Here is a 26,656-nt window from a genome sequence, read left to right as displayed (position 1 = left end):
CCTTTTATGATCAGGTTCCCTGCCTGGTGAATGTGGGGCAGGCTGTGGATGGAGTCTACTTGGACTTCAGCAAAGCCTTTGACACTGTCTGCCACAACAAGCTCCTGGCACAGCTGGAAGCTCATGGCTTGGACAGATTCACTCGGATATGGATCAAGAACTGGCTGGAAGGCTGGGCCCAGAGAGTGGTAGTGAATGGTGCCACATCCAGTTGGCAGCTGTTAAGAGAGATGTTGGGGTGTTGGAAGGTGTCCAGAGAAGGGCAACAAAGCTGGTGAAAGGCCTGGAACACAAACCCTGTGAGGAGAGGCTGAGGGAGCTGGGATTGGTTCAGCCTGGAGAAGAGGAGGCTCAGGGGAGACCTCATTGCTGTCTACAACTACCTGAGGGGTGGTTGTGGCCAGGAGGAGGTTGCTGTCTTCTCTCAGGTGGCCAGCACCAGAACAAGAGGACACAGCCTCAGGCTGCACCAGGGGAAATTTAGGCTGGAGGTGAGGAGAAAGTTCTTCACTGAGAGAGTCATTGGACACTGGAATGGGCTGCCCGGGGAGGTGGTGGAGTCGCCGTCCCTGGAGCTGTTCAAGGCAGGATTGGACGTGGCACTTGGTGCCATGGTCTGGCCTTGAGCTCTGTGGTAAAGGGTTGGACTTGATGAAGTCTCTTCCAACCTTAGTGATACTGTGATACTGTGATAAAGATGAGGCTTTAATAAACAGTCTTAAACATAGACTTGTTTTTTCTTTAGACACTTGAGCTAATGAAAGCCATAGAGAGTAAGCATTTGATTCAAAATTCAGCATGGCAGACCTCCACTTCAGATTTCAGCTATTATGATATATGAATTATAAATTATGAATAGTTGGTGAGAGTGGAGTCTTTATCCATTTATTGCCACAAGGTAGCATCACACAAAATTCGACTTTGGTTTGGACATGGGAGAATCAATATGTGAAATATACTTTTTTTTCCTTAAAAACAAATGTTTTATGAGAACAAGTAAAAGCAACTACTTCTTCCGTTAGCCATAGTCATAGAATGACATGAGATATAAGGGGCAGAAATTACTCTGGAACAGATGTTCTCATTCAGATAAAAAGACTTCTTGAAGCTCAGAGGAATTAAAAGGCCTGAAATTAGCCTATTCAGTTAGCTATACACAAAAAATATCCATTTAGCAAACTCTTCCCATTCCATTCTTCCTCTCTGCTTCCCATTCCAAATACCTACAATGGAAATTTAATGAATAAATCATAGCTTTCATTATGGCCTGATTCACAATATCACAGTATCACAGTGGGCATGGGTAGATTCGGACTAGATGTGAGGAGGAAGTTGTTGAGCATGAGAGTGGTGAGAGGCTGGAATGGGTTGCCCAGGGAGGTGGTTGAGGCCCCATCCCTAGAGGTGCTTAAGGCCAGGCTGCGTGAGGCTCTGGCCTGATTTAGGGTAGGGTGACCCTGCAGGGGGTTAGAACTAGGTGATCCTTGTGGTCCCTTCCAACCCTGACTAATTCTATGATTCTATACAAGAGAATAGAAATAGACTCTCCAGAAATATTTTGTTTCTTGTTTCCTGTTGATGGTTTGATTTAAGTATGAGTACACTTAAGTGTTGCAGCTGAGGCCTCAGAATAATAAATCATAGAATAGAATCATAGAATCATAGAATCAACCAGGTTGGAAGAGACCTCCAAGATCATCTAGTCCAACCTAGCACCCAGCCCTATCCAGTCAACCAGACCATGGCACTAAGTGCCTCATCCAGGCTTCTCTTGAACATCTCCAGGGATGGTGACTCCACCACCTCCCTGGGCAGCCCATTCTCTGCTCAGGTGATTTGCATCAAAAGATTCAACTTCACAGCTAGCATGCTTATGTAAAGCACTCCACAGCAGAAAACTGAGCAAGGACTCTATTTAGACATAGACAGGTGCTGTCTCATAGTATCTGGTGTTTTTCTGCTCTAGCCAGTGCTTTTCTAGACATGCCTTGGGAACCACTGAAGAGCTAGCACTAACTCTGGACAAACAGCATGAATAAGGTCATGCTTCTTTTGAGGGGATAAGTTCAATCAGAGAGTTATAAACCATGGCCTAGTACTTGTCTTTAGGGACAGAGAAAGAGCCTGGCTTGGTTTTATTTATTGCATACTTTTAGTCAAGATGATTCAATTTCCAGTGCATGCTTTACTACCAACTCTGCGTAATACTTAGCAATTAACTTGGAACTAGATCCCTGGGAGCACCAGTCAGTCAGAGGAGTCTAGAGACTTGTTCAGCTGACTGGCTGGATTTATTCAGTCTAGGAAACATGACAAATTCTCAACACTCAATTGACTATATTGCTTGTATTTTCCTAAACTGTAGCGAGCCTTTACTGTGTAAGTGTCTGCCTGTTCTCATTCTTCTGAATTTATGAATCAAAAGCTAAATCTCAGCCAAAGATCTGTCTGCAGATTTCAAAGTCAGATTTCAGAAAATATTTCAGTAGGTAGTCTTGAGGACAGTGTTTAATGTTATTAATCCCATTACAATGAACTCAAACTCCTGATTTCCAAGTGGTTCTTCTCTTTGAGTCAGAAAAGAAATATCTATTCACCAGTTGTCCTGATAGATTCCAATAACAGATTCTAGTAACTCATTGGAGCAACTGTCTGGCACAGACCTTAGTGGAAATTTGGTAATATTGGAATGGGCTGCCCAGGGAGGTGGTGGAGTCACCATCCCTGGAGGCATTAAAGAAAAGACTGGATGAGGCACTTAGTGCCATGGTCTAGTTAACTGGCTAGGGCTGGGTGCTAGGTTGGACTGGATGATCTTGGAGGTCTGTTCCAACCTGCTTGAGTCTATGATTCTATACTTTACAGTAAGGAACAGTGTATATTTCTCTTCTACTGTTCCTTTTCTGGTTGCTGCTTTTGGGTTCTGGGGTTTTGAATATTGCCTCTCTTACCCTGAGATGGCAGCCAGAGGGGGAAGAATGTGGCAGTAGCTCCCTGGCTTGGGTTATTTGTTTTCTGGCTTCTGCTTGCTGTTGCTTTCTGTTTTGCTTGTCCTTCAAATGGGCTAATGCATTACTTTATCTTATGTATATTAAATGCTTATCATATCTCAATTCTTTATTTCAATGCAGAGGGCTATGTTTGTTTTCTTTGTGTGTGTGTGTGTGTCTTTCCCTCAGTTCTTAATTGCAGGGAAAAGACTGTGTTAAACTAGCACAACTTCATGGTGAAACAATACCAGGAGTGTCTGAATTTTGAAGTCCCCAAAATACCTCCTGGCAGTTCCAGCTCTGCATACACTAATTAGTGTATCTTATTTACATACTTAAATATGTTGGCTCCTTCTGAAAAGAAACTAAGCAATCCAAGAGGCTTCCTCCAGAGTTTTGGATGTAGACAAATTGCATTGCCTAAACTGTACCCTGGAAGAATAATCCTAAATATTCAAATAGATACTACTCCTGCAAGTAGTCACATATGTGGGAATGGACACTTAGGATTGGGGGACAGCTGGGTTATAACAGGTTACCAACGTATCAGTTTGATGAATCTCACCCAATCCAGCCAAAGATGTCTTTGCAAAGATCCTTGCTGTAGTAACTCACATTTCACAGTATCACAGTATCAACAAGGTTGGAAGAGACCTCACAGATCATCAAGTCCAACCCTTTACCACAGAGCTCAAGGCCAGACCATGGCACCAAGTGCCACGTCCAGTCCTGCCTTGAACAGCTCCAGGGACGGCGACTCCACCACCTCCCCGGGCAGCCCATTCCAGTGTCCAATGACTCTCTCAGGGAAGAACTTTCTCCTCACCTCCAGCCTAAATCTCCCCTGGTGCAGCCTAAGGCTGTGTCCTCTTGTTCTGATGCTGGCCACCTGAAAGAAGAGAGCAACCTCCTCCTGGCCACAACCACCCCTCAGGTAGTTGTAGACAGCAATAAGGTCACCCCTGAGCCTCCTCTTCTCCAGGCTAACCAATCCCAGCTCCCTCAGCCTCTCCTCGTAGGGCTGTGCTCAAGGCCTCTCACCAGCCTCATTGCCCTTCTCTGGACACACTGAAGCATCTCAATGTCTCTCCTAAACTGGGGGGCCCAGAACTGAACACAGTACTCATGTGGAAATTGATCAATCATGTTCAAGTGAATTGTATTCACTACATCTGTGTTACCCTATGTCAAAGATCCTAATCAGTATTTTCAACTGATGCTTAGGTGATCACCTAAGCAAACAGACTTGGAATGTGGTTTAGCTCACTTTGGGGTTTGTTTGCAGTTTCTGGGAACCTGTGTTTTCAAACATGCCAACAAAATTACTGAACAATGAAGGGTCTTTAATTTCTTCACTGAACATTCATAGGATCACAGAGTATCTCAAGTTAGGTGAGACTCAGAAGAATAATTTAATCCAGCTCCCTGCTCCTCACAGGAAAGTAAATTAAATGACTAAAAGCTTTATGCAGATGCTTCTTCAAATCTAACAGGCTTGGTCCTGTGCCCACTTATGAATGAAGTCTGTTCCAGTGGCTAACCACTTTCTCAGTGGAATACTTGTTCTTAATATCCAACCTGAACTTCCTCAGTGTTAGTTCATTCCATTTGTGGCCACCTGGTCACCAAAGAGATGAATTTACCACCTTCCCCTTAATTCAAATTCAACTAATTGAACTTCTCACTAATTTATTAATTTCAAGGCACAAAATGTGAAGAGACTTCCCCAGAGAGCCCAACAAATCTGTGAAAGACATGCAGATAATTCAACTCAAGAAAATACTAAACTGGTTTTTGGCCAATTCACCTTCATACTTTAACATGGTGACAAGAAGAAGCAGCATTACATTATGTTGCCATAGTGTTTTAGTAAAGAGTTCTAAGTCTTAGATATTTTGCTACATGAAGTTTCACAGAATTTCTTAAATTGGAGAAGACCTTCAAGATCATTGAGTCCAATCATTAGTTTCACACTGACAAGTCCTTGACCAAACCAAATCCCTCAGCACAACATCTAAGCACTATGAATTGATATGCCTGGAAAGGACCACCAGGATCATCCAGTCTGACCTTCATCTCAGCATCCTCAACCACTAGACCATAGCCTCAGGTGCCACATCCACTCTCCTTTTAAACACCTCCAGGGATGGTGATTTCACCACCTCCCTGGGCAGCCTGTTCCAGTGCCTGACCACCTGCTCAGTAAAGAGCTTCCTCCCAACAGCCAACCTAAACCTCCCCTGACACAACTTGAGGCCATTTCCTCTTGTCTTACCTTTAGTAAATCAGAAGAAGAGACCAGCTTCAGCCTCACTGCATCCTCCTTTTAGGTAGTTGTAGAGGGCAATAAGGTCCCCTCTCAGCCTCCTCTTCTCCAAAAGTGTCTTTAAAAGTTGTTTTATCTACAGCAGAAGGCACAATTATTTTAAAACATCTCAATTCAACTGAAAATGTCTAAGGACAGAAGGAAATTCCACTCCTGCATTTTTGTATCTGCTGTCCTGTTTCTTTTTGCAAATGTCTTAACCAATTACCTTGTGAGTACTGACTGACTTCCATTTCATCTTTTCTACCCTGAAATCCTGTAACAATCAAGAATAAAAAAAAAAGCTACATCTTTATCCAAGACACTGTGTTGTATTTTAGAGATAAGGCATCAAAGAAATTCTCAATTTCAAAAGACAAAAACAGTAAGACATAATAGCTAGAGAAGTGAACTCTGATACACCCAGGAAGAATTGTCTCTGCTTGCCAAGTGTTAATTCTTTCTATCTTAACATTTGTCCTCCTACTAGTGTTTGCTCTTTCTTTCAATATGTTTGTGTTATAGGCTGACTGGTTCTCAGTACACTGTCTGTGTCATATTTATCTTCAGAGTTATTTATATGCAAATCAATGCAGAGCTACACCATTTTACTATTTGCTGTAAATAGTTCTAATTGTGTTTCAGCAAACTGGTTTGCTAGCTCAAAAAGCTCCGAATCTTAGAATCAGTCAAGGTTGGGAGAGACCACAACATCACTCAGTTCCAACTCCCCTGCCATGCCCAGAGACACCCTGGCCTAGATCAGGCTGGCCAGACCCCATCCAGCCTGGCCTTAAACACCTCCAGGGATGGGACCTCAACCACCTCCCTGGGCAACCCATTCCAGGCTCTCACCATTCTCATACTGAAGAACTTTCTTCTCACATCCAGTCTGAACCTGCCCATCTCCAGCTTCACTACCTTTCCCCCTAGTCCTGTCACTCCCTGATATCCTGAAAAGTCCCTCCCCAGCTTTTTTGTAGACCTCCCTCAGTTATTGAAAGGCCACAATAAGGTCACCTGGGAGCCTCCTCTTCTCCAGACTGAACAGCCCCAACTCCTTCAGTCTGTCCTCATAGCAGAGCTGCTCCATCCCTCATCTGTACTACTTACAAAAGGTGAGCAACTGAAGGTTCTAGATAATGACATCAATATGAGCCAGCAATGTGCCCAGGTGGCCAACAGAGCCAATGGCATCCTGGCCTGTATCAGGAACAGTGTGGCCAGTAAGACAAGGGAGGTTATTCTTCCACTGACAGCCACTCTTTGGGTGCAGCAATCCAGCCAGTTCTTTATCCATTTAGTGGTCCACCCATCAAACCATGTATCACCAGTTTGGAGACGAGGATGTGGTGCGGGACAGGTAAATGACATCAGTTGCTCACCCCTGATCTATTAATATTGTGACCAGTTCATAGAAGGCCACCAGGTTTGTCAGGCAGGATTTGCCCTTAATGAATCCATACTGATTGCACCCAATCACCTCTTTGCTATTCTGCTGTCTCAGTAGTGCCTCCAGGAGGATCTGCTCCATGATCTTACTAGGCACAGAGGTGAGACTGACTGGCCTGGAGTTCCCTGGCTCCTCCTTTCTACCCTTTTTGAAAATGGCAGTTATTTTCCCCCTTTTCCAGTCAGTGGGGACTTCACCAGACTGCCAGGACTTCTGGAATACAATAGAGAGAGGTTCAGCAACCTCATCCACCAGCTCTCTCAGTACCCATGGGTGTATCCCATCGGGTCCCATGGACTTGAATAGTTTCAGGTTCTTCAGGTGATCATGAACCTGATCTTCATTTATGGTGAGCTCTTCTTCCTTCCTGTCCCTGCCATCATCTTCCATGACTCCAGGAGTGTGGCTGGAGGCAAATTACAGGAAAACAGAGTGGAAGATTTTATAAAAAGAATAATTGTTGGCATCACTACTATAAGTAGTTTAAATTATCATACTGAACTTTTTTTCCAGAGTTCCCAGTTACATCTGTAACATGAAGTAGGTGTCAAATGTCAGTGGAGAAACAGCAAATTAAACCTGTCTAGCCTGATTCATAATAGTCAAGTAATGTAAATTTAAGCAGCACCAATGAAGGTTCAGCTTCATCTAACAGTTTTCTGAAGCACATTATCAGTGCTCATACAGTCAGTCACAGCTGACTGACATGCAGCTACTTGTTATAGACTCTTAAGTGTTTGCTACCACCTCTCTGTGACAGTAAGAATATCCCTACACAGAAATTGTTGTATGTTTTGCATAGTAACAATAATTGCATGAAAAATTCTAAGTGAGAACCAAAACTATGAGGATATTCTATATTTATTAGATTTTCTTGTTGCATTCCAATATCTGAAGGGGGCCTACAAGAAAGCTGGTGAGGGACTGTTCAGGGTATTGGGCAATGACAGGACTAGGGAGAATGGAGACAAGCTAGAGGAGGGTAGAATTAGATTAGACACTAAGAAGAAGTTTGTCATCTTAAGGGTGGTGAGATACAGGAACAGGTTGCCCAGGGAGGTAGTGGATTCCCCATCCCTGTATGCTTTTAAGGCCAGATTCAATGTGGCTCTGGGCAACTTGATCTAGTGAAGGATGATCTAGTGGACCCTAACCCTAGAGTGATGTCGTGGACCCTAACCCTGGCCATGGCAGGGGTGTTGGAACTAGATGACCTTTAAGATCCCTTCCAGTTCTGACCATTCTGAGGTTCCACAGTGTGTGGCATTTCAGTGAGACATTAATGAAGAAACAGCATGTTCTAGCATGTGAAAATGTAAAAGAAATAATTCAGGACAGATTGTTTTGTAGTTTGAAGGCAATATTTCAATAGACATTCCTAGATGTCCCTAGGTTCTTAGAAGTTCCTGGTGTCTCCACTGGTTCAATAGTAGAATCTTTCTTGGAAAAATGCATTTAAATGTCACTAATAAAGGAAATGCTTTGAAGAAACTGGAATTCTTACATTAGTGCTCATTAAGAAGATCACATAATTATGGTAAAATAATGGCTGGGAAATTAAACCATACTAATATATCAGCTTAAAATATATCTGAGTACAGAGGATTATTCCCTCAATATCAATAAAATCATTAAGCAGAAATAAAGGGAAGCTGAATCCTTTCAACTTAGAGCATGCATGCCAGAGATCTAGCTATACACATGGTATGCACACAGCACTTTTATAGGCTATGTGTAACAAATGCCTTCAGCTGATCAGTATGGAAGTTGTGTGGTTCCCTCCCAGCTTCTTGTGAAGGAAATCAAAACCTTAACTCTATCCTAGCCAAACCCCAGACAAAGATCATGAGCGGACAGGCACACACATATTCTCTGTTTGTGTTATCATTGTGTTCACTTCTATGGGAGTTTTACAGCATGCAGTGGAATTGTCACAGTTACTTAGATATAAGCAGAAAGTAGTTTCCCCTGTAGCCCTTCAGAAACATTGAGCTCTTCCTTTATATTATATATTTAAGGTTTCCTTTAATAACATGACATCAAAAAGAGCTTGAAGAAGGAGGTGTAGGTGCCTATATATGTCTATATATGTTAGGAGGGAGTTCTTCCCAGAGAGAGTGATTGGCATTGGAATGGGCTGCCCAGGGAGGTGGTGGAGTTGCCATGCCTGGAGGTGTTCAAGGAAAGACTGGATGAGGCACCTAGTGCCATTGTCTGGGTGCTAGGTTAGACTGGATGATCTTGAAGGTCTCTTCCAACCTGTTTGACTCTATGATTCTATGATATGTGTATCTACCTGTATAGTTACATTTACATCTGTTTGGTGTGTGCAGTAAATGGAGGTTTTTATCTCCTCATAGACACCTACAGCTTGTCAGATAAGTACATTTCTAGACTTCAGTGATTATGTTTATTTGAGATATCATCATTTGCCTAGATAGATGTATTGAGTGTTCCTTGAAGAAGTCTTTAAGGCATCCTATCTGGTTTCCAGGTCCTGAAATAAAAAGGTGAGGAGCTTTGATATGTCCTAAGGCATGTTACATAGCCCTATACAGCTATCTTAGGCACTGTGTCAGCTCAGAGGCCATGGGTGCTTAATTTGGGCAACTAAATTAAGCCACCTGAATCAAATACCATAGCATGGCCCTAGTGGTCTTCATTTATTAAGAATGAAGTACAAGATAATACAATTCAGAATTTCACTTGTGTTGCCCATAGGACAGACATCACACAAACCATTGCTACAGTTGGGGATGAATTATTAAAGCAAAGTGTTGTGGGGCATTCCAGATTCCTCCTTCCCCCTTTCCCTCTTGCCCCCCCATCTCTAGGAGGTTTGAATGGGGCAAGAAGAAAGTGCAAAAACCTGCTTTCCCCCCTCCCTGCAGGCTTGAAGGGGGGAAGAGCAAATGTGCCCTTTTCCACACATGTCCTGACTCGTGTGGAAGCCCACACTGCATTTGGCAGGTGGTTGGCTGGATTCTTTGTGCCCAGTACATATGGCAAATTGACACTTTGTCTAGGAAAAGTATAAATAGAGTGAGGGAAAAGGCATGGTGTTCCTGCCTTGACAGAGTTCCTGCCTTACAGAGTTCCCATCTTCACAGAGCTCTCATTTTGCAGTGTTCCTGTCTTTGGACCGTCCTGACTTTTGGACAGTCTCCCACTTCTGCACCATTCTGTGCAAATCTGCCAGCCCAGCAAGTCCTTAGGCCCATTTGAGAGAGAGCTGCCGGAGGTAGCTGGACCTGGCTTCTCTGAGACCACACCATGCAGTTCAAATTCCTGCTGCTGCCCCAGGCTGGGAAGATGCCAGCAATTTGGCTTCCCTACCCTGTGCTGCTGAGGCAGCACTGCTGCCATGATTACCCCACTCACAGAAGCTGTGTCTAAGACCCTTTTGACTTTGACAAGTCTTTCCACTCGCCTTGGAGTTTTGCTGTTTGGATGCAGGACTGGATATTGCTTGCAGAGTCAGAAGACAGCTGAGACACAGAGAAATTCAGCAAGGGATCATCTCCAATGTCCTATCTCACCTCCATGAGTAAAAATCTGTTTCACTTAAGATTCTCTGCTCAGCCTGATTTATAGTGGAGTAAAGCTGTGTTTGTAGCTTAGCCTTTTGCAGTTTCTGACTTTCCTTAATCTCTAGATTTGCCCATAACATCTTTGGAAGATTTTCCTGACTGAATTAGAGCCTGTAAATAAACCTAAATTACTTCTGTGTATGGTTTGGAGGCAGGGTTTTCAGGAAAATAAAAATCATTCTATTTTTGTAATTCCTGCCTCAGCCAGTTAATACCAAACCACTACAATACAAAGGCTGGGAGGGAAGCCCAGAAACAACTAAATGCTGTAAAAGCAACACATCTAAATGGGAAATAAGTAATCAAAAAAGAGGACATAGAAATGATCTCTCTATTGATACAAACAATATAAAACTGGCATGTATTTGCTAGATGTCTATTCTGTGCACATATCACAGTATCACAGTATCACAGTATTATTAGGATTGGAAGAGACCTCACAGATCATCAAGTCCAACCCTTTACCACAGAGCTCAAGGCTAGACCATGGCACCAAGTGCCACGTCCAATCCTGCCTTGAACAGCTCCAGGGATGGCGACTCCACCACCTCCCCGGGCAGCCCATTCCAGTGTCCAATGACTCTCTCAGTGAAGAACTTTCTCCTCACCTCCAGCCTAAATCTCCCCTGGCGCAGCCTGAGGCTGTGTCCTCTTGTTCTGGTGCTGGCCACCTGAGAGAAGAGAGCAACCTCCTCCTGGCCACAACCACCCTTCAGGTAGTTGTAGACAGCAATAAGGTTGTGTGTGAGAGATCAGAAAATTGATGTTACAGAGAAATGTTTTTTTTATTTAGAAGGGTTTAAGTATCTGCTTATGCACAAGGAATACGGTGGTGAAAAAGTAAGAAGTATACTCTCAGGTTTAATGGTGAGTAAAATAATTGTGTTCTTCTAGTATTTGAACTATTAACATTAAATTTTGAATATTTAATTAAATCATAGAATCAACCAGGTGGGAAGAGACCTCCAAGATCATCCAGTCCAACCTAGCAACCAGCCCTGTCCAACCAACCAGACCATGGCACTAAGTGCCTCAACCAGGCTTTTCTTGAGCACTTCCAGAGATGGCAACTCCACCACCTCCCTGGGCAACCCATTCCAATGCCAATCACTCTCTCTGGCAAGAACTTCCTCCTAACATCCAGCCTAGACCTCTCCCAGCACAACTTTCAAATGACAGATTTGAAATTGAAGATTATGTATTTTACTGTTTGAAGTAGTAATGGTTTCTGATAGTCTTCCTAGCTGCTATTTCCTGCTGCATCTGTGGTCAGCACTTCATAATCTGCTTATGAGTCAGTCTTCTAATGACTAGAACAGCCATCTAAACAGAATGATGTATCACCCATGGGCAAAAAAAACCCAAACAAGACAAAATAAACAAACCTAAAATAAAATACTAGATTGTATATTTTTTTACTAAAGTTGTAAGTATATTAAATAAATTCTCATTTCTGTGACTTCCTTTCTGCTGCTCTACTTATTATTTACACCATGGTCCTAATATCTGTTTTTAACTTCATTTGTCCTTAACGTCCTGCAATGCAGCTGTCTATATCTGGGCTTGTAATTTACGTGGCACTTAAACTCAGTGGCACAAAAAAAAATAGTACTTGTCAGGAATGATTCACCAGACCTATTTTAGTTGTTTATATAAATATGAAATTAAAGTCATTCTAGAAGTTGCCATCTGTGTCCTTTATACATAAAGGAAGTGCCGATAGTGAGTTGAAATGGTGACATCTACTTTTAAGACTTATGAAGTCAAAAAGAATGGCTAGGAGGGAAAGCTTCAGTACTATTGTGAAGTGAGAATATCATTCTGTTCTATGATGAGGAGAAATACTTATCTGATTCATATCACAGTATCACAGTATCATCAGGGTTGGAAGAGACCTCACAGTTCATCAAGTCCAACCCTTTACCACAGAGCTCAAGGCTAGACCATGGCACCAAGTGCCACATCCAATCCTGCCTTGAACAGCTCCAGGGACAGCGACTCCACCACCTCCCTGGGCAGCCCATTCCAGTGTCCAATGACTCTCTCAGGGAAGAACTTTCTCCTCACCTCCAGCCTAAATCTCCCCTGGCGCAGCCTGAGGCTGTGTCCTCTTGTTCTGGTGCTGGCCACCTAAGAGAAGAGAGCAACCTCCTCCTGGCCACAACCACCCCTCAGGTAGTTGTAGACAGCAATAAGGTCTCCCCTGAGCCTCCTCTTCTCCAGGCTAACCAATCCCAGCTCCCTCAGCCTCTCCTTGTAGGGCTGTGCTCAAGGCCTCTCCCCAGCCTCGTTGCCCTTCTCTGGACACGCTCAAGCATCTCAATGTCCCTCCTAAACTGGGGGGCCCAGAACTGAACACAGCACTCAAGGTGTGGTCTAAGCAGTGCAGAGTACAGGGGCAGAATGACCTCCCTGCTCCTGCTGACCACACCATTCCTGATGCAGGCCAAGATGCCACTGGCTCTCTTGGCCACCTGGGCACACTGCTGGCTCATGTTCCTTTCCTTTCATTTGTGTAATGGCAATGGTGGTGCTGCCATATGCCCAAACAGGTGTTTTTCATGCACAAACATGTACTTTCTACTCATTATAGTGCCTTCCATCTAAGTTTGATGAAACTTTATGAACAGTAGTTATATCCATGCTTATCGGTCTTGGAGTGACTACTACAGTGACTGCATATATTTGCATTTTCCTAGTTGGTTTCTTGACCATAGAAATAATCTATTTTAATCAGATATTTGATGCTATGTCAGTAAGACTATTTTTGAAATGTTGTTACTGACACCAGCAATGTTCTCCTTGTACTTTAATTAGAAAAAAGATTTTCTTGCCTTGCAAGAACACCAAGAAATAACCAAAAGAGCAAACTGCAGTCTTACAGTGTTTTTAATGAGGAAGAAGTAAAACAGAGATCCAAATACTTTCAAGTTTTCCACCCAAGTCTGTCTTTATTTTCTGTTGGAAATCTCACTTTGAGAATGTAATAAATACATTGCTACATACTGGATAAAAACCTCTTATATTTGACTACCACAGATGTCTCTGTAGGTGTATGTGAAAAGAAGACATATGAACTTTCAATATTTAAAAGCATTTAAGTTAACCAATTAACACCTTCAAAAACAACAACAACAAAAAAAAGGTTTCTATTAATCTCCACACTGGAGGATTGCAAACTGGTAATATTTAACATCCAGAAGCATTCCTCAGAGCACCTACTTCATGAAACAAGTAACTTCCCAACTATTTTTCTGTAGATTGGTGTATCTGGGCTAAAAGAGCAGAGAGAAGGACACTGAACTCCACTCATCTTAATCTACTTCTGAATATTTAAATAGAAGGACCCTGAACTCCACAAATCTTGATTTACTTCTGAATATTTAAATACAGAGGGACTGCTAGATGTAACACAACCTCTTGCTACAGCAGTCAAAGGAGCAGACATTCTTTCAGGTAACCACAACTCACTTCACTCAAAACCTTGAAGAGAGGCAAATCCTTTGAATATGCACAAAATAAGTCACACTTCTTAGCAATGGGACTGACTTGATGTATATTCTAGTTTCTGGTCCTAGTGGAGGGTGTAGGAATGTTTTTATTTTCTCAGTAAGGAAAGGGACCTGGGGGTACTGATAGATAGTAAGCTGAAGATGAGCCAGCAGTGTGCCCAGGTGGCCAAGAGAGCCAAGGGCATCCTGGCCTGCATCAGGAACAGTGTGGCCAGTAGGACAAGGGAGGTTATTCTTCTGCTGTACTCAGCACTGGTCAGGCCACCCCTTGAGTGCTGTGTCCAGTTCTGGGCTCCTCAATTCAAGAAAGATGTTGAGGTGCTGGAATGTGTCCAGAGAAGGGCAACAAAGCTGGTGAGAGGCCTGGAACATAAATCCTGTGAGGAGAGGTTGAGGGAGCTGGGGTTGTTTAGCCTGGAGAAGAGGAGGCTCAGGGGTGACGTTATTACTGTCTACAACTACCTGAAGGGGCATTGTATCCAGGTGGGGGTTGGTCTCTTCTCCCAGGCAACCAGCAATAGAACAAGGGGACACAGTCTCAAGTTGTGCCAGGGTATAGGCTGGATATTAGGAAGAAGTTCTTCACAGAGAGAGTGATTGGCATTGGAATGGGCTGCCCAGGGAGGTGGTGGAGGCACCGTCCCTGGGGGTGTTCAAGCAAAGCCTGGCTGAGGCACTTAGTGCCATGGTCTGGTTGATTGGATAGGGCTGGGTGCTAGGTTGGACTGGCTGATCTTGGAGGTCTCTTCCAACCTGGTTCATTTTGTGATTCTATGGTTCTCCACTGACTGCAAGGGAATATCAGCTCCACAGCATGGAGTACATTCTCCCCTCAAGTCTGCAGAGCCATTCCTCTCACATCTTTCTCAGCTCTCTCTCACAGATATTGCACAGCATTTTTGTCACCCTTTCTTAAATATATTATAGAGATGTCACCAGCATTGCTGACAGGTTCAGTTTGGGTAAGCAGTGCATCTCTTTTGGAGACAGTTTAAACTGGCTCTGTCAGCCACTGGGCAGCTCTTGGTGCCTTCTCACAGAAGCCAGCCCTGAAGACTGAACTAGCAAATCTTGCCACAAACCCTATACAATGTTATTCAGCATTTAATTTGCATTGCTTATTTTAGTGATCTAGAATAAATCCTATCTGCACTTTTCAGTATTCTGTGATGGTTTGGGTGTTACCCACTCCCCCAGGCTTAAGAAAATCACCCGGACTAGACTCAGCTGAGCTGAAAATTAGAATGAAGCTTTATATTTAGAGCTTGGCACAATGCCCAAGCAGGTATTTACAATCTACACAGCTATAGACAGAAATATACAAGTTAAAAAGTCATACAGACACACAGCAACCCTCTCAGAAAACAGAGTCCCCAGGAGGGGCTCCCAACCACCCTTCCACCTCCTTTCCACCCCTCTACCTTATCCCAACCATCCCGGTTGGACTGGATGATCTTGGAGGTTGATTCTATGATCTTCTACGTGTTGCATTTCTTTTCTATAAGAATTAATTGTAGATCACCTGAATGATGAAATTCTCTGTAATTTGAGAACTTGGGGAATCCTTGATACCAAGTTAAAGATATTGACTTAGGTGGGTTTGGTACATCCTGTTCTATGAAAATCTTGGGTTGTTTTCACTATGGTTTCTAAGAACTTAAGTAGATTTTCTGCAGTTTAAGTCATCTTGACAAAGCACAGTCCAGGGAGTTGAAAATACTGGCTTCAATATAAAAATCCATCATATTTAAGGGAATTCATTGTTGCTAGAGCATTTAAAACACTTTTTTTCTCCACATTTAGAATGGAAATGAAAATAAAACCTCTAAACCTTTGCTTTCCAGCACATTGTGTACAGCTATAACAGCAAAAACCAATAAGTTGCCTGAAAATTCTCAATGAAGACCTTATTGAGTGTTTTTGTGGAAAGAAAGCTACTTTCACAAAGGAGATAATGATGTCCAATACTAAAACTGTCTTAGGTTCAGGATTCTAATTTTACAGATCCATTGTAGAACCTTAATTAAGGTAACATTTTGTAATTTATATACATTTAATATACATTAACTCATCTGTTGTATAGGCATTTATAGACCACTACTGTGGATTTCTCTCCCAGAGATGAGTTTATTTCTTCATAATTGCAGAAGTTATAATTTTACAGAACTTCAAGGGTATTCAAAGCTTTCTAAACATGTTTGCACAATTTTGCATAATAAGCTATCTGGAGGATTTCAGAATAGTATGTTGGGACTAACTTGATGAATATTCTAGTGGGCAATCCTAGTACAAGAAGTAAGGATATATGAAGGCAGTTTTATAAGATAAAGAGTTAAGACACAATCCCCAGCAAACTAGATAACTTGAAGTAAAAAGATGCTGAACTCTGAAGGATTTAAGAAAAGGTTGTACTTGGAGAACTGGGTGAAAAGAGGACTCCAAGCAAAGGACTTCTGACCCAAAAATTATTGTAAACATCAATGTTAGAATCATAGAATCAACCAGGTTGGAAGAGACCTCCAAGATCATCCAGGCTAACCTAGCACCCAGCCCTAGCCAATCAACCAGACCATGGCACTAAGTGCCTCAGCCAGGCTTTGCTTGAACACCTCCAGGGATGGTGACTCCACCACCTCCCTGGGCAGCCCATTCCAATGCCAATCACTCTCTCTGACAACAACTTCCTACTAACATCCAGCCTAGACCTCCTCTGGTACAACCTGAGCCTGTGTCCCCTTGTTCTGTTGCTGCTTGCCTGGCAGAAGAGACCAACCCCACCTGGCTACAGCCTCCCTTCAGGTAGTTGTAGGCAGCATTGAGGTCCCCCCTGAGCCTCCTCTTCTCCAGGCTAAACACCCCCAGCTCCCTCAGCCTCTCCTCATAGGGTTTGTGTTCCAGGCCTTGTTGCCCTTCTCTGGACACCTTCCAGTACCTCAACATCTCTCCTAAAAAAAAAAAAAATAAAACCAAGTATTTAACCTCAACATAATAAAGCCTGAGTGAGATGTTCTGATGGGGGTTTTGGGGTATGGTGTTTTGTTTTTTTGGGAGGAGGGTGTTGGTTGGGGTGGGTTTTTTTTTCCTTTTGTGTGTGTGTGAGGCTTTGTTTTTTGTTTGCTTGGGGCTTTTCTCTTTATTTTAGTTGGGTATTTTTGCTTGTTTGTTTGTTTTCTTTTATTAGATTACAAAAAGCCAGTCCAGCTGTGACATGCTTTCTCATGAATGCCATTGATGGATCTAACAGTTTTGATGTCTCTTTCCATATATCTTCTCCTCATTAGCACAAGAGACCTCTAGATGACCCCTATTTTTTTGCCCTTGTCTTGCATGCAGTTTGTATGCAAACATCTAATTAAAGCTGCTTTAAATTGTCCTACTTTCTTTTTCTTAGTATTCAGACCACAGTAATACTTGAGGTTATCAAATATGTCAATCTGCTACTTAATTAAGACAGTTTTTCCTCATTATCTTGCGTGACTTAAAATCTAAAAGCAATGACTACAAAATATGCAGGAAATTCTTTCCATTTTGCCTGCAAAGAATGCAACCATAAGTTACATCTGAAAGGCAAAGTCTGGTTCAGTGAAAAGAGAAATTAAGGTGAAAACAAGTGTCAGCACTGAAGCAAATGCCAGCTGGATGTGAGGAGGAAGTTCGTCCCAGAGAGAGTGATTTGTCATTGGGATGGGCTGCCCAGGGAGGTGGTGGAGTCACCATCCCTGGAGGTGTTGGAGTCACCATCCCTGGAGGTGTTGAAGCAAAGCCTGGATGAGGCACTTAGTGCCATGGTCTGGTTGATTGGCTAGGGCTGAATGCTAGGTTGGACTGGATGACCTTGGAAGTCTCTTCCAACCTGGTTGATTCTATGATTCTAACTCAGACTGCTTCAGTTATTCATGAAGACATAAACAATGTGTTTGTGAATCCCAGTTTGAGAAGTGAAGGCTTTTGAAAAATTGATCACAGCCACACACTTCAGTCTTGCATACTTTGTGTTAAAGGTAATTAATTTCTTTACTTTAATCTCACAGATTTTGCCCACATTTTACATTAATTCAAAACAAACAAACAAACAAATGAAATATCCCCCAAACATGACAGGTATATAAGTTTTAATCCTGCTTGCATTGAAATACTTATGAACATTCTTGCATGTCCATACAGCTGTTGTAAGAGAAGAATTACAGAATCGTGTCCAAATGGTGTCTGTACAAAATGCCCATACCAGTCATGAAGTCATAGAATCATAGATTCAGTCAGGACTGGAAGGGACCACAAGGATCACTGAGTTCCAACCCCCCTGCCATGTCCATGGACACCCTACCCTAGATCAGGCTGGTCACAGTCTCATCCAGCCTGGCCTTAAATACCTCCAGGCATGGGGCCTCTCCCTGTGCAACCCAATCCAGGCTCTCACCACTCTCATGCTCAACAACTTCCTCCTCACATCCACTCTGAATCTCCTCACTTCCAGCTTTGCTCCATTCTCCCCAGTCCTGTCACTCCCTGATAGCCTATAAAAGTCCCTCCCCAGCTTTTTTATAGGCCCCCTTCAGATACTGGAAGGCCACAAGAAGGTCACCTGGGAGCCTCCTCTGCTCCAAACTGCACAGCCCCAACTCTTTCAGTCTGTGCTCACAGCAGAGCTGCTGCAGCCCTCGTGGCCCTCCTCTGGACATGCTCCAGCATCTCCACATCCTTCTTGTAATAGAGACTCCAGAACTGGATGCAGTACTCCAGGTGGGGGTCTCACTACAGCAGAGTAGAGGGGGGGGAATCACCTCCCTCAGCCTGCAGACCACACTTCTCCTGATGCAACTCATGATTTGGTTTGCCCTCCGGGCTGCAAGTGCACACTGCTGGCTCATGTTGAACTTCTCATCCAAAGTCTAAAGCGTGAGGTCTCTTGTTATCCAACTTTGAATGCAATACACATTGTTTTTTTGCAGTGCAAGACAGACCAAACCTCCTCGATACGCTAATGTGTTCCTGTCTTCAGTTTAGCTGAGGTCCACAGCTATCAAATTAAAGCAAAAGAAAATTTAGCCAGATTCATGAGGTATAAGTGTGATACACTGCCTTGAATGTTGGTGAGAGTGGAAAGTTCTTTTGAAAACATTTTAGTTTTAACTTCATAGCAGTGAATTACTGCTCAAAACAGAGCAGTAAAGAATTCTTGTTTGGGTAAAAACACAATCCATTACAAATACAATGATAGTCTCTATTTGCCTTTATATATAAGCAATGAATATTTAATGAATGCACTGCACTTGTAAGTTCAATCTAAACTTTGAATTATAACTATTTCTAGGATATAAGGAATGTTTTAATATGTTGCAGCAGTCTTCATTGGAAGAAGTTTTTAAGATAGTTGCATTTTGTTTTGACTATTTGAAAGACATTTCAGAGCACTGACTAGAATCTTATATGTATGAGTGAATTTCACTGTTACTCATTTTCATGTCTTTGGTTGCAATTTATTTTTCCTATTTAAAAGGATTACCATTGAAATGTATTTCCAAAAAAGAATACATAAATATTGCTGTGTTTACTTCAGCAACATTCAGCAACTTCCAATGCCTCAACTTCTACCCGTTGCTCCTTATCCTGACACAAGGTGCAAATGAAAGGAGTCACATTCTATCCTCTTGGCACTTGCCCTTTACATATCTATGAACATTAATGAGATCACCTTTCAGTTTCCTCTCCAAACTAAAGAGTCTCATCTCCTTCAGTGTCTCCTCATAAAGAAGATGTTTGTGCTAGTTTGAACCTAGCTGGGATATTTTGGTGAGAGGAATTAGACTACAGGCTGTGAAAAGGAAACAGTGGTGATGTCTACTTCACTCATAGGCTTGCTGAGATGTATAAGAACAAGAACACAAACATAGATAAGGGAGTCTCTCTCTGGGCTTTGGGCTGCATTTTTCTCTCTATCTTGCTGCCTGACTTATCCTCCTGTTTCATAACTCCCTGGCTGACCCTCCAAACTCACCTTGAGCGTAAGGCAAAGTCTAGGCAAATACTAGGTAGAGGGGTGGGGAGAAGGTAGAAGGGTGGTTGAGAGCCCCTCCTGGAGACACAGGTATCTGGGAGGGCTCTTGTGTTTCTGTATTACTTTTTAACTTGTGTATTTCTGTCTATGGCTGCATAGATTATAAATACCTGCTTGTATATTGTGCTAAGCTGTAAATATAAAGCTTCATTCAATTTCCCAGAGTGGCTGAGTCTAGTCTAGGTAATTTTCCTAAGTGTGAGGGGGGCAGGTAACATCCAAACCATCACAATGTGGCTCTGTGCTGGACGCTTTCAAGGAGTTCCCTGTCTTTCTGGTGACTCCACCACCTCCCTGGGCAGCCCATTCCAATGCCAATCTCTCTCTCCAGCAAGAAGAGTATGTATCCTTCTCTGGACACGTTCCAGCACCTCAACATCTCTGTTGAATTGAGGAGCCCAGAACTGGACACAGGACTCAAGGTGTGGCCTGACCAGTGCTGAGTACAGGGGCAGAATAACCTCCCTTGTCCTACTAGCCACACTGTTCCTGATAGAGGCCATCTTCATAACGTTCAGAGTCTTCTGTTTCTTTTTCTAGTGCTTCCTTTTTTCCTGACTAGAAATCCAGAACAGACAATGAAACAGACAAGGAAAATAAATATTTCTTTTAAAATCTATGTTTTGATCCCTAAGACAAGAACTTTAAAAGCAAACAAAAGCAGCCATAAAAATATTACCTGAAGTATGCTTTTGACTAGAATAAAGACCTTTGAGAAAAATGATCAACTTCAGAATATTAATCACCAAGTTACTCTTTCACTAAGTTTCAGTCTCACAGGCAGATGGTTTTTAACTCAGTTTAGTAAAAAAAAAGCATTAAGTATAAATTGTGCAAAAAGAAAATGGTTTTCCTCTTTATTTCTAGGCACTGTGACAGCAGCGATTCAGATCCTGGAATGGTATAATTTAAAGCTATCAAGGAGTGCAGCTGAATAAAAAGAAGTTGAAAAAAGACTTAGTTCATTTATCTCTTTTCCTTCTTTTTTTTTTTGGCATGTGGTTTACAAATGTAAATGATGGCTTGAAATATAGGAGTTTGGATTAAGGTTAAAAGGGTTAGTACTGAAGGGCATGCACTACTGCTTTGAATTTGAAATCTATTTGCAGCTCTTCAGGAACTCGTTGGGGAAAATAATGTCAAGTCTGTGACTAGTCACTTGATGTATTTAATGCTAATGGTTTGGTGTTGAGGTTAAATGGTCACCTTTCACATACTTTTGTTTTTATTGTCTGATTACAGCCTTTATTCTTTATAAAAATGCAAAATAAATAAATAAAGAATAAACCCTTGAGACTCTAAGGGGTTGGACTGGAGAAAAATACATATGGAAAAGACACAGATTGCAGGAGATAATCCTCCAAGAGAAACTTTAGAAGATTTAATAACATTTTCCAGTTATAAATTAAAATAAATTCTACTTAAATTGTACCTAACTCTAGGTAAAGTCCCTTTTTCGTTATGTAATTGCCCAGGTTTCAGTCTTCTTTTCTGTTGTAGATGCAGGGAATTGTTTTTGACACTGCTGCTTCCCACGCACCACTCCCCTGCCAACACCCCTCCCTCTCCCCCTAGTAAACAGTGAGTATAGGGATTTAACATTCCCATTTGGGAAAAAAACTTTCACTTTGCATTAAACAGAGATTAAATTAGAAATAGGAGAAGAATGTGAGAGAAAGTACAACATTCATTGTTCAAAATGTTGAACCCTTGCCTGTTGTAGAATTGAGTTAGTCTATATGCCTCTGGCTAACCTACTGAAATGTTCAGTGTGCAGTGGCATGGTGGATTGATCCCTGTCAACAGCCAAACACTGACCCAAATCATAGAATCATAGAATCATAGAATCAACCAGGTTGGAAGAGACCTCCAAGATCAGCCAGCCCAACCTAGCACCCAGCCCTAGACAATCAACTAGACTATGGCACCAAGTGCCTCATCCAGGCTTTGCTTGAACACCTCTAGGGATGGTGACTCGACCACCTCCCTGGGCAGCCCATTCCAATGCCAATCACTCTCTCTGACAACAACTTCCTCCTAACATCCAGCCTAGACCTCCCCCAGCACAACTTGAGACTGTGTCCCCTTGTTCAGTTGCTGGTTGTCTGGGAGAAGAGACCAACCTCCACCTAGCTACAGCCTCCCTTCAGGTAGTTGTAGACAGCAATGAGGTCACTTCTGAGCCTCCAAAACAGAGAAATCTTTTTTATATTATTGCTTTCATATTTTTTGTTTCTATTCTGAGTTAAAATATTCTTTAAAGACTGTAAGACAAATGTATGAAAATAATGAATTAATATATAAGAGCTAAATGAGTTTACTAAGGATTTTCATCAGAGCTCTTGCTTGAGATATTACTGTAAATCACAAAGAATAAAAATGATTTTAATCCATACATTATATATATGACACCAAAATCCTAGGATCTTGCATCAAGAATGATAACTGCCCCAGAGTAACAAGGAAAACTATCCAAAACCTAGTGGTGAGACCTTAGTCAATTAAAACATTTCAGCAGGTGGAGCTAGACTGCTGGTGAAAATCTAAATGTAAATGATGCTACTACTGCTACTACACAGTAGCTGCTGCTGTTGCAGCTTCTACTACTACTACTACTAATGCTAGTAGTCATTACTGATACATTAGAAGGCCTTTTTTAGATGCTTTAAAACAGACAATCTTTAGCCTTCTGGTAAGCTAATACAGTGATTTTTTTGAATTCTCAGGCAAATATGCAGACTGAACATTTATTTTATGCTTGCTGTTTCTGACACAGATGAGATAAACTAGATGTCTCACATAGACAGTCCAACTGCAGCTTTTCAAGTACAAAACCCAGTATCAAATGCATAGTTCCTGAAGCTCCCAAATGTGCTTCTGCCATCTGATCTTTCAGCTGAAGTATCACAGCATTAATTGAATGTACACTGAATATACATCAAATTCATAATAGAGAGTTGTATCTAAAAACAGTCTATGTGAAGAACTGGAAACTATAGTAACCAAGGAACAAGATTTACAGAAGTAAATTATCGTCTACAGAAGTATTTAAAACCACAGTAAATCACAGAATCATAGAATCAACCAGGTTGGAAGAGACCTCCAAGATCATCCAGTCCAACCTAGCACCCAGCCCTACCAGTCATCTAGCCAATGGCACTAAGTGCCTCAGGCCAAAGTAGGACATAGTAGAACTTCCATCCTGGTACAGGGAAGCCAAACTTCACAGTATCACAGTATCATCAGGGTTGGAAGAGACCTCACAGATCATCAAGTCCAACCCTTTACCACAGAGCTCAAGGCTACACCATGGCACCAAGTGCCACGTCCAACCTTGCCTTGAAGTGCCCCAGGGACGGCGACTCCACCACCTCCCCGGGCAGCCCATTCCAGTGTCCAATGACTCTCAGTGAAGAACTTTCTCCTCACCTCCAGCCTAAATCTCCCCTGGCGCAGCCTGAGGCTGTGTCCTCTTGTTCTGGTGCTGGCCACCTGAGAGAAGAGAGCAACCTCCTCCTGGCCACAACCTCCCCTCAGGTAGTTGTAGACAGCAATAAGGTCACCCCTGAGCCTCCTCTTCTCCAGGCTAACCAATCCCAGCTCCCTCAGCCTCTCCTCGTAGGGCTGTGCTCAAGGCCTCTCCCCAGCCTCGTCGCCCTTCTCTGGACACGCTCAAGCATCTCAATGTCCCTCCTAAACTGGGGGGCCCAGAACTGAACACAGCACTCAATGTGTGGTCTAAGCAGTGCAGAGTACAGGGGCAGAATGACCTCCCTGCTCCTGGTGACCACACCATTCCTGATGCATTCTGACCATTAACTGGGACATTGCCAGAATAGCTACTAAAGTAGCAGATATCTTCTGGAATTTTACTGCTTATATTAAAATACCCTCGAGAGAAATAATGTCTTAGTAGTGTCTAAGATGGCCTAGCATCACATTCTTTATGAAGATGCAAACTCAGATGCAAGCTCATTGTATGACTTGTAACTAGATTTCCTATAGAATTCTTAGGTTGGAAAATTTGATCTTGAATTAAAGTCTCTGTTCTTTTATAGACCACAGCTCTTGCGACTGTTAAGTTTCTTTCAATATCCAAAGCCATTTATGGCTTGATCTGTTGTGAGCAATGACTTCTAGATTTAGCTATATTTACGTAAGAATTCTAAAGGTTATTGTCTTGGAGACAATCACATGAATGCTATTAATTAACCAAAGACTTTCTGAAACAGCATGCTAAATAATAAAGTCACCAGAATTAACTGTATATTCACAGTCATAACTTCTCTGACAAAAAAGAAGAGATAGAATTAGTGGAATCATATCTCTTTTCTTTTTATCATTATCATTTCCTTTGTTTCTGCTATTACTACTAAGAGTATTTCATGTGAGGTTATCACTTAACATCTTCAGCTATAGGTGTAAATGCAAATGCCATCTCTCTTTACTCTTCACACCTTACTTCCCACTTCTGCAATCTGCCTAAATTTCATAGCCAATTTTCCTCCCCCCTACCCATCCCCTTTATCTCGATCAACTGTTTCCTACTTCTGATATTTCTTCATGTTTAGCAGTAAATTCAGTTTTCCTTTTCCTACATGTCAAACATCTCAGACATTCTAGATATCCTTTTGACCTTAACACATTTCTACTTCTTGCCCTATTTGTTCTTCTGTAGCAGCCACAAATTCTTCTATTAATCCTAACCTACTTCTCAGTTTTCCACTTTGATGAGAATAGAATAGAATAGAGTAGAACAGAACAGAATAGAATAGAATTGAAACATCCAGGTTGGAAGATCATCCAGTCCAACCTAGCACCCAGCCCTGCCCAATCAACTAGACCATGGTACTGAGTGCCTCATCCAGGTTTTGCTTGAACACCTCCAGGGATGGTGACTCCACCACCTCCCTGGGCAGCCCATTCCAATGCCAATCACTCTCTCTGGCAAAAACTTCCTCCTAACATCCAGCCTAGGTCTCCCCCGGCACAACTTGAGACTGTGTCCCCTTGTTCTGTTGCTGCTTGCCTAAGAGAAGAGACCACATCCCACCTGGCTACAGCCTCCCTTCAGGTAGTTCACAGGGTCACAGGATATCAGGGGTTGGAAGGGACCAACCCCCCTGCCAGAGCAGGACAATCCTATCTAACACAGATCACAGAGGAACACATCCAGACAGGCCTGGAATGTCTCCAGAGAAGGAGACCCCACAACCACTCTGGGGAGCCTGTTCCAGTGCTCTGTGACCCTTACAGAAAAGAAGTTCCTCCTTGTGTTGAGGTGGAACCTCTTTTGCTGCAACTTACACCCATTGCTCCTTGTCCTATCACAGGGAGAAGAGCCTGTCCCCCACTCCTGGCCAGCCCTCAGACACTTATAAACATTTATCAAATCCCCTCTAAGTCTTCTTTTCTCCAGACTAAACACCCCTAGCTCCCTCAGCCTCTCCTCACAGGGTTTGTGTTCCAGGCCCCTCACCAGCTTTGTTGCCCTTCTCTGGACATGTTCCAATACCTCAACATCTCTCCTGAATTGAGGAGCCCAGAACTGGACACAGGACTCAATGTGTGGTCTGACCAGTGCTGAGTACAGGGGCAGAATAACCTCCCTTGTCCTACTGGCCACACTGTTCCTGATCCAGACCAGGATGTCATTGGCTCCCTTGGCCACCTGGGCACACTGCTGGCTCATCTTCAGCTATTATCTACCAGTGCTCCCAGGTCCCTTTCTGCCTGGCTGCTCTCCAGCAGCCAGTAGCAATGTATCTCATTCAGTAAGTTCAGAGGAAACACTACACATTTTGCATATCTCCTAAGATTTAGAGACTTGATAGTTGCCTGTATCTTTAGCAATCAGATTTTTAAGTGCAGAAAGAACATTTATCTATTTTTTTCATTATGTCTTAAAAATTCTTTGTAAGTAACATTATGAGAAATACCTGCAAAAGGTACTGCAAATAGCAAACTTGGTTTATAGGACTGGGTGGCATTTTTATATTCCCTAAATCTTAGTTTTACTAGACTTGCAATCTCTGTAATATATAAAAGTCTGCAGGGGTGTCTGAGAATATATATCAATAGTAAGTAGCTGTTACATTTTATGGTGCTGTAAATGTAAAAGCAGTGCTATTACATTTGATGAGAGATATTCACCTTTTTTTGTACAGCAATGACTACAAAATAATTAAGTGACACTGTGTGAACAGAGTGGATGCACAGCAAAATACACTAAACTTCATTTATTTAATTAATTCCTATGGAATTCTTTTTCATCTTCACTTCTCTGATAATAATTAGATCCACACTACTGAGTTGAGGCTCTGGCCAGCCTGATCTAGGTGTCCCTGCCCATGGCAGGGGGGTTGGAACTAGATGATCCTTGTGGTCCCTTCCAAGCCTGACTGATTCTATGAGTTTCAGTAACATCTTCCTTTGGCCTTGTTTCATGTTGCATGGATCATATCAGGTACCTTGTGGCGAGTCAAAGAATCCAGATTAAGTAAAGGTGACAATAAGGTCTTGCTATAAGTATTTTGAGGGTGTTTTTCTGGTCCAAGATCAATGTGAACATCTAGAGCTTATGTGTAGTACTTGTGTGTACTTTGCCCAAGTATACAATATATGTAAAATTAATAGCCATGCAAATTTTCAAAACCCTTAGTCTCCACAGTGAGCTTCATATTCATACAGCATATGAGGTCATACCAAATTTGACTGCTGCTCTGAAACATATCTAGAACATGCTTTTATT

Source organism: Pogoniulus pusillus, chromosome 5 (assembly GCF_015220805.1).
Source record: "Pogoniulus pusillus isolate bPogPus1 chromosome 5, bPogPus1.pri, whole genome shotgun sequence".
Lineage (NCBI taxonomy): Eukaryota > Metazoa > Chordata > Aves > Piciformes > Lybiidae > Pogoniulus > Pogoniulus pusillus.
The sequence above is the reverse complement of the archived record's forward strand: the minus strand, read 5'-3'. Positions refer to the sequence as shown.